Source organism: Sciurus vulgaris (assembly GCF_902686455.1).
Source record: "Sciurus vulgaris genome assembly, chromosome: 15".
Lineage (NCBI taxonomy): Eukaryota > Metazoa > Chordata > Mammalia > Rodentia > Sciuridae > Sciurus > Sciurus vulgaris.
This window is the reverse complement of record NC_136476.1, coordinates 85,927,363-85,940,297: the sequence shown is the minus strand read 5'-3', so window position 1 is coordinate 85,940,297 and position 12,935 is coordinate 85,927,363. Positions and strand designations below refer to the sequence as shown.

Here is a 12,935-nt window from a genome sequence, read left to right as displayed (position 1 = left end):
AGAGGAACTGATCCGTGCTACCACATGGATGAACCTTGAAAACATGATTCTAAGGGGGAGAAGCCAGACACAGAAAGCCACTTATTGTATTATTCTATTTATATGAAATATCCAGAACAAACAAATCCATAGAGACAGAAAGCAGATTAGTGGTTGCCAGGGATTGGGTGGATTGGGGATAGGGACTGGTTGCCTAATTGGTGTGGGGTTTCCTTCCGGGGTGATGAAACAATTCTTTATCACTGCGTGACATTACCAACCCTTTTTACTTTTTATTTTGAGACAGATTCTTGCTAAGTCACATAGGCAGGTTGTAATGTTGAAACTCACTGGACCTTGAGCTTCTGATCCTCCTGCCTCCGCTTCCCAAGTCAGTGGGATTGTAGGTGTGCGCCATGGCACCTGACTCCAAATCATCTTTTTTCATAGCTGAGAAAACTGTCATTACTTCAACTTTATGTAAATCTCTTTAATGTCTAGCTTAGTTAAAAAAAAAAAAAACCAGCTGGGTTCTCATAACTACTCTGAATTTAATTTGTTGTGAGATTGTTGTCATGTTTGAAGTATTTTTAAAAATACAGCTTCACACAAATAGGCTGCCAGAAAAGGGAGGACCTTGCAAATAGCCTCTTCAGAGAATTATGGATATAATTGTTCGATATGGCACCAAAACTTGAGAAGTTTTAGTTTCTTAGTTGTAGTGTTGAAAATGAAACCATAGTGAACTTTTCTTATTCTGGGTTTTTTTTGTTTGTTTCCTGGTACTGGGCATTGAACCAGGGGTGCTTTACCACTGAATCACATCCCCAACCCTTTTTATTTTCTATTTTGAAGCAGGGTCTCACTAAGTTGCTTAGTAAGTACCTTGCTAAGTTGCTGAGGCTGGCCTAGAACTTGCCATCCTCCTGCCTCAGCCTCCTGAGTTGCTGGGATTATAGGTATGTGCCACCACGCCCAGCTTCATATACTTTAAGTCCTCTCTAGATCACCTATAATACCTGATACAGTGCAAATAGTTGTTATATATTAGTTAAGAGAAAAAAGACTGAACATATTCTGTGCAGATTCCATTTTTCTCCCTATTTTCTGTCCCCAGTTGGTTGCACTGGATGCAGAAGTTGCAGATGCAGAGGACTAACTGCACTACTTCATGCAGAAGTGCCCTTATCCATGTCCCATTTTGTCACAGAAAATACTAAAAAGGTGTGCCCTTGAGGTTGAGATTTAATACAATGATTTTTACTGCCTCTTCGAGGACATTCCTAAGTCATACTGGCTTTCATTTTTCTTGCAAGGGCTTTGTAACAAAGAATCCAATGGCTACCAGCACAGTTCAAGGTCACTGCCTTGACTCCTGTGAGGTGCCAGCTGTTTTACTCATGATGGCTTTTGCAACACAGTGACAAATCATTTAATTTAAAATTTAAATTGAAAAACAGAACACATAAAGCCAGCTTGCCTAGAGGTATTTACTGAGCACATGACTCATAGTAGGTGTTCAGTATACATTTCGTGAATTCTTTTTGGGCTTGGGATGCTTGGGATGGAACCAGGGCCACTCCTAGCTCCTGGAATAACAACCTCCAATGAGTGATGAGAGGCTCAGAGAACCCAGGTGACTAGCCCAGGCAGCCGGTGACAACTGAGACCAAGAGAACTGGAAGAGACACAATGCACTTAGCTGGCTGCACTTGCTTTTAGTTATGGCTAAAATCACTATAATTCTGGAGACTGGCATAGTGATGTGCACCTGGGGTCCCAGCCACTCAGGAAGCTGGGGCAGGAGGACCACTTGAGCCCAGTGTGGGCAGCACAGCAAAACCCCTCATGGTCATCATCATCGTCATCGCTAGTCTGGGGGTCTCACCGCGGGGCAGTGTTGTTGGTCTCCCACTACCTTTGCTGCAGGTGACACCTCTGATGTGTGGGTCAGCGTGATGAAGGTCCCCTAGGTTAAAATTTTAGGGACTTGAAGTCTCTTTTTTGAAACTGCTGGCTCTGTCTTTGGGCCTTTGCTGGCATCCTCTACTGGGCAACTTCTTTGCCATCAAGAGATGAAAATTCTGCCCTCGGATCTCGTTAAGCGATGAGGATGGATCACACACGCACAGGCCACTCATGACCTCACTTCCCACCTTTCCCACACCCGAGACCACCCTTCTATTCCCAGCACCAGAAAGAAATAAAAAGTAAAAGTTATGTTAGCTGCATGCGGCGATGCTCCCTTGTAATCCCAGTGACTCGGGAGCTGAGGCAGAAGGATCACAAGTTCAAGGCCAGCCTCAGCAATGTGAGAAGGCGCCCTTCTCTCTTTTTTTTCTCCCTCAATACTGGGATTGAACCCAGGGCTGCTTTACCACTGAGTTACACCCCTAGCCCTTTCCCTTCTCATTTTGAGATAGGATCCTGCTAAGTTGCTGAGGCTAGCTTCAAACTTATGATCCTCCCACCTCAGCCTCCGGAGTGCATCCTGCTTCTTTCTTTATTTTTTGTACTGGGGATTGAACCCAGGGGTACTTTACCACCGAGCTGATTTCCATTTTTTTTTTTTTTCCTTAACTTTTGAGACAGGGTCTCACTGAGTTGCTTAAGACCTCGCTAAATTGCTGATGCTGGCCTTTACCTTGTGATCCTTCTGCCTCAGCCTCCCGAGTCACTGGGATTACAGGGAGTGTCACCGCATCCAGCTAATAGTTACTTTTATTTTTTATTTCTTTCTGGTGCTGGGAATAGAACCCAAAGCTTCACGCCTACTACGCAAGCACTCTACCACTGAGCCACATCCCCAGCCCTGCACTTTGCTTTTGTATCCCATAAATAATCTTAATCCCTGTCCTTTGGGAGGCAGATTTTAGGCTTGCTCTTCCACGTCCATGTTTGGCTGTCTTGTGAATAAACCCTTCCTCTTTTGCAAAACCAATCATTACAGTGATGGGCACACTGTACAACTGATTCATTAACACAAGCAGATCCAGAAGTCACCCAGTGTTGTCCCATTTCAAAGCTTGTGCTCTTAACCACTGTGTTTCAAATACTAAATGTGTTTGATAGAAAAATATCTTTGGTTTAGGGTCAGATCAAGATAAATAGAGGTAAATAATTAAATGAAAATTTGAGGACATTTTGTAAAGAAGTTCAAATAACTAAGCTGCCTATGAGACTTCCCAGCTGCCAAATGGAACTTAGACATTCTTTGGTTCACTTGCCTGAGCCAGGTAGGTTAGTGGCTAGTGGTAGGACAGGTCGAGGATGCTGGACAGTGATGGCAAAGCCTGGTTGCTGCTGGGCTGGAGGTTGTCGCCGTCCCAGGAGAGGCCAGGAGCAGACAGTAACCAAAGGGGGACTGACACGCCCATGGGCCCAGGTGTGTAATCTGAAATGCAGCAGGAATAATGAGACCACTGGGCTTTCCTGGGCTGCGTCCCCACAGGTCAGGGGCCACACCTGCAGGAGTTCTTCCAGGGCTGTGAGCAGCGGCTTTCCCCAGGTGCTCAGCCCCAGCCCTGAGAGGATGAGCTGCACGCCCTTGTGGTTGATCCCATTGTTTTCAAAGGAGGAATTAACCACTGACATTGCAGCTACGGTCTTGCCAGATCTTCGTTCATTAGAATGTGATCTGGCCCTACTTCTACAGCCTTCTCTCCCGCTTCCCCTCCCAGACACACAGCTTTCCCTCACTTCCAGACCTGCTGATCCCTCTGCCTGAAATAAATCCTTCCCATTTCCCCACAAGCCCCTTTGCCTGGTGAATCCTATTCAGCCCTCAGGATTTTGCTCCTTTAAGAACCCTTCCCTGCAGGTACCCACCTGCACACTGCCATTAGAACAGTCTTCTTTCCTTCTCTCTTGCTCAACAATGGGAGCGGGACACTGTGGCTTACAGGACAGGCACCATGCTCACAGGGCCAAGAGCCAGGGGCTTACACAGGAAATACCGTCTGCTCGTCTTACCTGCCCATTAGACTAAGGCGGTCCTGTGCACCGAAGTGCTGTCTGCATGTTCACCACTAAGTCCTCGGGTCTCACAGTGCCTGGCACAGAGGGAGGGCTGCGCAAGTCTGTGTTAAACCAAAGGGCAAATGAATGAACCAGCAAATCCTTGGAAAGGAGAGGAAAGAACATCAGTGGATGGGTGGGGACGCAATGAAGTAAAGAACAACCTTTGCACCCCACTCCTGGACATGCAGCCCTCTCTTCATTCCCAGGCAATTGGCTGAGTGAGGCCCTAGGCACTGTGCATGTACAGCACAGAGCTGGGGTGCTAGGGCTTAACAGAAATAGACATCCAAGAGGGACTTGTAGTCCTGTTGAGGAATGGTGTGCAGTCGTTTCAAATACCATCGCAAAACAACATGCTCTCAGAGTCTGATAGTGGAGAGATAAAAAATAGTACAGTAATAATAGAAATGGTTATGTATGAGGTTAGCTAACAGCTACGACAAAACCGCAGCATTTCAGTGGTCCTCACGATGGAAGCGTATGTTTTTATTTCTCATACCGCACTCCCAAGTGGGTCTCCCTGGGTGAGCAGCTCTTTTCCAAGTGGTGCTGAAGAAGGGTTTGGAACCTTCTTCTGGTTCCACTATCACTTCCAGCCGTGCAGACCAAGAAACAGGAAGGCAGGTCAGGATGTGTGTCCATTACTTCTGCGCACAATCCCCTGTCGGAGGGCAGTCGTGCGGCCCCACTTACCTTCAGGAGGCTAAGAATTGTAGCCTAGAGGTGTGCGCTGGAGGGAAGAGGAATCGGGGACTGCAACATCATTTCTTAAGGGCCTATTATAGTCAGGCATCGTTCTAAACGCTTGCATAAACTTATAGGTCCTCACAAAAACTCGATAGGAAAGCTGCTGTTAATACTCCTGTTTAAAAGAGGAAGATGCACGGAGAGGTTGCTGGGCTAGCTTGAGATCACCCAGCATCCATGCTTACAGGGACAGGACGCGACTCCAGGCAGCCCATCTCCAGGGGTTACACGTACAATTGCCTGCACCTGCCTCTCAAGGACGGTAAAGGGAAAGTCTCCCAAGAGAGGCGCTGGGACCCTGGGGAGGGCGCAAGCTGGTCCACTGGGATGAGAGCGGGAAAAGAGGATCCTTCTATTTATGTTTATCTATAGTCTTAAAAAAGAGAAGAAGAAAAGAAAGAAATCAGAGCGATATTAAACTTTACTAAAACATCATACCGATTGACCCTGGCGTTCTTACTCAGCTGAGGTTCAACCTCTGCAATCCGTATTAGTAAAATTTACTATCGCTGATTTTTTTTCCTTAGAATACAGATGAACATTAATATAACTGATATAACTGCTGGCTGCAGGTCTGGGATAAGTGGACCAGGGCAGTATGTTTTAACTAAACCAACACTCGCAGTGTGCACGAGTGGTTTTAAAAGATTGACGCCAGGAGCGAATCATTGGGCACCCGGTACAAGGACCGCCCGAACGCCCAGCCTCCACACGCATGCCCAGAGCCGCTACCCGCAGCGCGGAGGGCGGGGCTTTCTGGCCACACCCCTTCTCGTTTCCCCGCCTTCCTTGTTCCTTCCGGGGGCATCGTTGGCTGCTTCGCCTTGTGATTGGGCGAATCGCCCGTAGAAGAAGGACTCGATTGGATGAAGTTTCCGCCTCTCGCACGACGGCCTGTTCCTCTTGGTCGAGGTGCTGGGTCATTTTTTACGTCAGCCAGACTGCGACGGAGTGACTCGGTCGGGGCAAGGGGCTGGCTTTCCGGCGCCTTGTGTCCGGTGGCCTCAGGCGATCCGTCCGGCTATGGGACTATTGGGCTAAATGGAGGGCCTGGTAAAGCAGAGTGGTGGCCCGCGGAACTCTGGCCGCGACGCTGTCGGGGCCGTGGCGGGGGACGTTGAGGGTAGTAGGACGCGGTGGTTTGTTCACAGGATACCTCGCTAGGTCCCAGCTGGCGGCCGGGTGCGGAACTGGGCTCCGGGGCTTGCTCAAGCAGATGGGGGTAATTCCTCGGCTGCAGTTGGAGTCAGGCCGAGCAGGTGGAGCTTCTGTGGCAGAGCCTGCAGAGGTTTTTGAGCAAGGGAACCGAAATCAACAGATTAAAAAAAGAAAGAAAGAAAAAGCTACTTGCTGGCCTTCGGAACTAAGTGGGACAGTTGAAGACATTTGGCCAAGGGAGAAAGACCCAGGAGAAATGTCACAGCCAAAAGCTCTATACGGATCAGGTCTGAAGCTTTAGGACCTGGGAGCGCATGACTCCTTGTGCAAGGAGAAAAAAACATCTGTGGGAATAAGCTTGTCTTGCAGGAATCGTCATGAAATTGTTGGAGTTGTTAAATAGAAGACTTGCAGGAAATCCTTCACAACAAAAGCGAAAACGTTTTTTCTGGATTAAGATTTATCTGGTGCAGGTTGTGGCTCAGAGGTAGAACACACATGCACAGGGCCCTGGATTCAATCCCTGACACTAAATAAATAAAACTTAGTTATTTGTGAAATCCTTAGTCCCAGAAGAGATACATTTCCCTTTCTGAGAGAGTGAGTCACATTGTATTTGCCAGGGTGATAAAAAGGCAGTGGCAAAAATGACAATAGCCTGGGAATAGGGCAAAATTTCTGTGTTATCAAACAAAGTCACTGAAAAGGATAATGGTAGATCCTACTTGTGATTCCACTTGAAGCTGACTTTCCTATCTAGTGAATAATCCATGCAAATAGCACACCGCGTTTCTTGAACAAGGGTAACATGCCATCAGAGGTACATATTGGTACCAACAGATGGTCAGTAAGTCAGTCACTTTCATGGTATCTCCTAGGACCCATAGAAACAGACTGATGGATGTTAAAGGCTGCCTTAAGTCTGGTATGTAGTTCAGTGATAGAGCACCTGTTTATTATGTGCCAACCATTGGGTCCATCCCCAACACTGCAAAAATTAAGTGAGGGGTGCCATAGAGCCAGGCTTGGTGGTATACACTTGTAATAACAGCTACTCAGGAGGCTGAAGCAGAATTGTGAGTTCAAGGTGAGCCTGGGAAACAGTCTCAAAACGACAACAACAAAAACTAACAGCATTCTGTCTTAGAGTGGTTTGAAAATACAGGTCATTAAGAGCATTCTAGATCATTTTTTTTTTTTATTGTAAACAAATGGGATACATGTTGTTTCTCTGTACATGGCGTAAAGGCATACCATTTGTGTAATCATAAATTTACACAGAGTAATGTTGTTTGATTCATTCTGTTATTTTTTCCCTTCCCCCCACCCCTCCCACCCCTCTTTACCCTCTATACAGTACTGCATTCTAGATCATTAAACTTAGGGAGATAAAAATATTTGGATTGGCCAGGCACAGTGGTGCACTACTGTAACCCCAGTGGCTTGGGAGGCTGAGGCAGGAGGATCACAAATTCAAAGCTAGCCTCAGCAATTTTGTGAGGTCCTCAACTTAGGAAGACTGGGTCTCAAAAAGACTGGGGCTGGATCTCAGCGATTAACTGCCCCTGTGTCCAATCCCCTGTACTAATAGAGCATATATGTTTCATCAACATAGGACCAACCAAAATTCATTATATTCTTCAGAACTAGTAAGAGGTACACACAATGAAACATAGATAATAACTAATAGAACACAAACATCCAACACTCTCCGTTTGCATCAGGCGCTGTGTGTTTGCCTTACAGATGTTTGTTCCTTAAGTCCTTAAACAGCCTCAAGACACATGCTTTAGAAATGAGGAAACTGAGTACTAGAGAAGTAAGCAACTTGCCCAGCTGGTAACTGACCAAACCATGTGTTGAACTGAGGCAGCTGATCACAGAGCCTCTGCTTTCTCATGGTGCTGCACTGTCTCCCAATAGGGTGCAGGGACTTACTCTGGGACTGAGGGCATATTACATTATGGCCTTCTCCATCCCCCATACTGGGGAATGAACCCAGGGGTGCTCCATCCCAGCCTTTTTTAGTTTTGTTTGAGACAGTGTCTCACGAAGTTGCCCAGGTAGGCCCTGAAACTTGTGATCCTCCTGCCTCAGCCTCCTGAGTAGCTGGGATTATGGGCCAGGCACCACCATGCCTGGATCCATGGCCTGTTTAATATACCAATATTTGCCTTCTCAAATAGGATCCAGTAAGTAGGCTGTCAGTAATAAATGTGGAACAATACAAAATATGAGTCTCTAATACCTTGAACAATATCCAACTAGGCCATTTAACTGGACCTGAGCGACAAAACAATTTGTGAATAAAATAGGTTTTTTCAAAACAACATCTTAAAGAACAATAACTAATTTCCACATAAGTTTGTTTTTCAAATTGCTCAAAAAAAAAAAAAAACCTTTAAGTAAATTCTTAAGTTTCCATGTGTGTTTTCTTTATTGTTCTGATTCTTTTTTGCAGGGGGGTTTGCTGGGGATTGAGCCAAGTATATGCTCTACTACTGAGCTATAAACCTACCAGACACAAAGTTTTTGTGTTTTAAAATAACAATCTTAATTTAAAAAAAAATACACCTCTTTGTTCTAATACAGGATCTTGAACATCTGCTACTCTTTATGATAACTTAAATTATTATTAATATTTGTTATCTTTTTTCAGATTATAACTACCACAAAATGAGTGGCTTATGTACAACAGAAGTTTATTTCTCACAGTCCTAGAGTCAAGATGCCATCAGGTCTTGCCCTGATTGAGCTAGCATGTAAACACAGCCCTATTTAGCATCTTTTTTTTTTTTTTTTCCAATGCTAGGGACGGAATCCAGAGGTAGAGGGCAAGCACTCTACCTCTGAACCACATCCCAGCCCCCAACCAACATCTTGATCACAGTCTCTTGAGAGCTCTTGAGCCCACCATAGCCATGTCTGAATCCGTGACTCTCAGAAACTGCATGGAATAATAAGTTTTATTATTGTTGTTGTTGTTATTATTATTATTTTGTGGCACTGGGAATTGAACCCAGGGGTGCCTAACTACTGAGGTACATTCCCAATCCTTTTTTATTTTTTTATTTTGAGACAAGTTCTTGCTAAGTTGCTTAGGGGCTTGCTAAGTTGCTGAGGCTGGCCTTAAACTTGCTATTCTCCTGCTTCAGTCTCCTGAGTCACTAGTATTACAGGCATGTGACCCCCTTCTGGCAAATTCACTATTGTTTTAAGAAGCTAAATTTGGGGATAATTTGTTATACAGTAATGGATAACTAACACAGCTGGTTAACAAATACAACAGACTTTTGTATATTTACCTTATATCTTATAACTTTGAGGAAGTCACTTATTAGTTCTAGTAAAGTTGTTGTAGAGTCTTTGGAATTTTCTGTGTAGACAGTCATGTGGTCTGCCATGAGAGTTTTATTTCTTCTGTTCCTGTAGATTTTGTTTACCTTATTGATTCGAGAAGGGGAGACATCCTTGCCTATTTCTGAGCTTAGTGGAAAAGTGTCCAGTGATGTTAGCTGTAGAATTTTTATAGGCGACTTTTATAGGTTGAGGAAGTCTCTTCCTACTTTACCAGGAATGGTTTTTGTTTTATTTTTAAAAATCATGAATGGATGTTGAATTTGGCCAAATGAAAAGGCAAATCACAGATTGGGAGAGAATGTTTGCAAAACATATCCAACAAAGAACCTGTCCCAAAAACATATTGCTGGGCGTGGCAGTGCACACCTGTAGTCCCAACTACTCGGGTGCTGAGGCAGGAGGATGGCAAGTTTGAGGCCAGCTTCAGCAACTTCTTGAGGCCTAAGCAACTTGACAAGATCCTGTCTCAACATAAAAAAAGATAAAACGGGCTTGAGATGTGGCTCATTAGTAGAGGGCCCTGTGTTCACCCCCAGAACATCACAAAACGTGGAGGGGTGTTCTGCATCAGTCATCACTAGGGAAAATGCAGATCAAAGCCACAATGGGTTACCACTTCACACTCACTAACATGGCTGAACTTTTTAAAACTGGCCATTCCAAGTATGCAGAGCACCTGGAACTCTCATGTGTTGCTGGTGACAACAGGAAGTGGCATAAGCACTTTGGGAATTAGTTTAGCATTTTGTTAAAATGTGAAACATATACTTACCTTAAGGCCCAGCTCTACTCCGAGAGCAATAAAAGCATGTCCACAAAAAATACCTGCACACAAACATTTACAGCAGATGATAGCGCCCTGGCCTCCAGGACATCCACTCCCTAATCCCCAGCACCTGTGAATATGTTACCTGGACAGGGCAAAGGACTGTATAGGTGCGAGTAGTTAAGGATCTTGCCATGGGGTGATTACCCTGGGTCAACGCAGGGAGCTGGACGGAAGGCAGGAGCTTTTACACGGGGGAGGCCCAAGGGTCAGAATCAGGTGGGACAGGGACGCGGAGGTTTTGGTGATGCTGAGGATGGAGGGGGGACCTCAAGCTAAGGACATGTTGGTGCACTTGACAGCTCTTCTGAATCTCAAAGTGAGCAGGATGAACAAAGGAAGTCAGACAAAGACTACGTTTGCATGATTCAACTTACAGAAAATTCTAGAAAATGGAGACTACAGTGACAGGCCAGTGGCCACCTGGGATCAGGGAAAGATGGATTATGAAGGTAGGGAAGCTTGTGAGGGAAATACTAGTGTGACCGTGGCTTCACGGGTGCAGTGTCTGGCCACACACATCAGATCGCACACTTCAAAAGGGGCAGTTACTGTCTTGTCAGTGACACCTGGGGAGGGCTTAAAGGAATAATGCAGCCATTGTGGAAAAGGAAATGAACGGAGGAGAGTGGGGCCAGTTGACACAGGCAGTGAGAAAATGCCAGAACGGCTCCCTCCCAGCCCAGGACCAGACTGCTGGAAGCTGGGCTTGGTGCCAGTCTCTAAATGAGGAACCTTGCCTGGCAGACTGGCCTTGAGATATCAAGTTATAGCATACCAAGCCATTGCGAGTACTAGGAAACGTACAAGCCAAGTGTCCAGACAAACCTCCATGGCTCTTCCAGTGGTGCTTAAAGTTATACTCAACCCCAGTAGTTCCCAAAATTTCCTGAGAGTTAATGATAAATACTTTGAAAGATTTTTTTTGAGGTTTCTTAATAACAAAAGCAGAAACTTTCATGCCAGTGGGTAATCATTTGTTCTTCCTGCTATGATAAAAAATACAATAAAAATTACAACAAAATTTAAAAAGCCGGCAGGGAAATGTTACGTCCTGAAATGTAAAAGAACCAAGGTAACGCCATTTTGTTCTGACCTGACTCTGTTGTATGCTTGCTTACGTTTTCTTTTCAGCCTCCTGAAGCTGTATTCGTGTTGACCTTCCTGTGTCCCTGACTGTGGACCTGATGTCTAACAAAATGACTCTGAATGTATAATCAAAACAATTCTCTCACGTAATCAAAAATCTCTGTTTCAACAGGGTCTTTCTGACCTACACATGCCTCAATTGTTCTTGTGGTTTTTGCCTTTATAAACTCTGTACTTACAAAATTCAGGTGCTGGGAGTTCTTTGAGGCATTAGGTTGCTCCCAGCCACTTGCCTGGCATGCACATTAAAGGACCCCTATTTCCCTTTCAGTTTGGCTCGGTGCGCATGGTGGTTTGTGATTTTCGCACACTGGGTAACAATACCTCTTCATCAGCAAATGTTACTGGCAGGCTGGCAGACAGCAGAGCTGGGAAACAGGTGTTTGGACAGAGTGCAGGGTGTGGTGTGAATGGGTCTCACAGATGGCTTTAGCATGTCTGTGCTTGTGGCAGCAAGACCAGAGCACTGCTTCTTAATATTTGCAAGTTTCTGAAGCAAAAATGAACTAGAGATAAGATAGACTTGGCAAGAAGTGTCTTACTTAGCAAAAACAATGAATCATGAAAGAAAAAAAATGTATAACTACATACAACCTCCAGAAAGTTCTAGAAATAATATAAGTAGTTGTTCCTTATCCATGGTTTTGCTCTCCAAAGTTTCAGTTAACTGCAGTCAGAGGCAACTTGAAAATATTAAATGGAAAATTCCAGAAATGAACACTTTATAAGTTTTAATTCTGATTGCATATTGTTATAATTGTTATCATTGGTCTCTTACTATGCCTAATTTATAATTAAGCTTCATTCTAGGTACAAATGTATATGAAAATAGGTACATAGGTATAGGAAAGAACAGTATCTGCAGGGTCCAGTGCTATCCGCTGTTTTGGGCCTGCACAGAGGTCTTGGAACACATTCTCTGTGGATCAGGGGACAGCTGCACGGAAGGAGCTGCTGCTTTGGGTGGGAGTAAGCAGATCCGGGGAAATGGTACGGAGAGAGCAGCACGCAGAACTCATCTGTGTGTCACTCCTGGGGGTGAGGAGCACAGGAGTGTGTTCTCACCCCTCAGTGCTTTTTTGAAGGGGGCCTGGGTATTGACTCCCCAGTCCTTCTCATGTTTATTTCCAAGCAGGGTCTCACTAGGTTGCCCAGGCGAAGCTTGAACTCCTGGTCCTCCTGCCCCAGCCTCCTGAGTTCTCTCCCTGCTTATTAACAAGGAGAGGGATGGCCGTGCAAACTCAGGTGCCTTGAAGTTTATGCCCTGGTTATCTTGAAGCGAGAATCTTCAAGGAGTCTAAGCATGTGCTTTGTATCTTTCTTTTATAGTAACTCATGTACTGCAAATTTCCAAATTGGCCTTTCCTGTGTTGACAAGAAACTGCCAGTAGCATGCTATCCAACAGATACTTCATAATCAATGTGTAAATCAATATGCTCATAAACATGTAAACAAATAAACACATCAATATGCTATCTGAACTTAGAGCAAAGGGGTTATATTACCAAAGAATGACACAAAACTGTTGACAGAATTTTTCCTCTGAAGAGTGCACTGGGAAAAAAGGGTTGTTGATGAGGGCATGTATAAGGTCTTATAGATGGAAACTTGAATGACTCAGCGTTTCTAATCTGTTTAAAAATATTCCAAACAAAGAATTTAAGTGGATTTTGGACCATTTTTTGATAACATAAG

General features: G+C 44.8%; 1 long non-coding RNA gene across 1 annotated transcript; it reads right to left on the bottom strand.

Annotated features, from left to right (window-relative positions):
* Positions 1–1,585: 1,585 nt before the first annotated feature.
* On the bottom strand, positions 1,586–5,365 carry LOC306644653. The gene is made up of 4 exons (XR_013759434.1): positions 5,185–5,365; positions 3,952–4,058; positions 3,207–3,373; positions 1,586–1,657 (listed from the first exon to the last, which is right to left on the bottom strand). It is a non-coding gene; the product is annotated as an uncharacterized lncRNA (long non-coding RNA).
* Between the last annotated feature and the right edge of the window lie 7,570 nt (positions 5,366–12,935).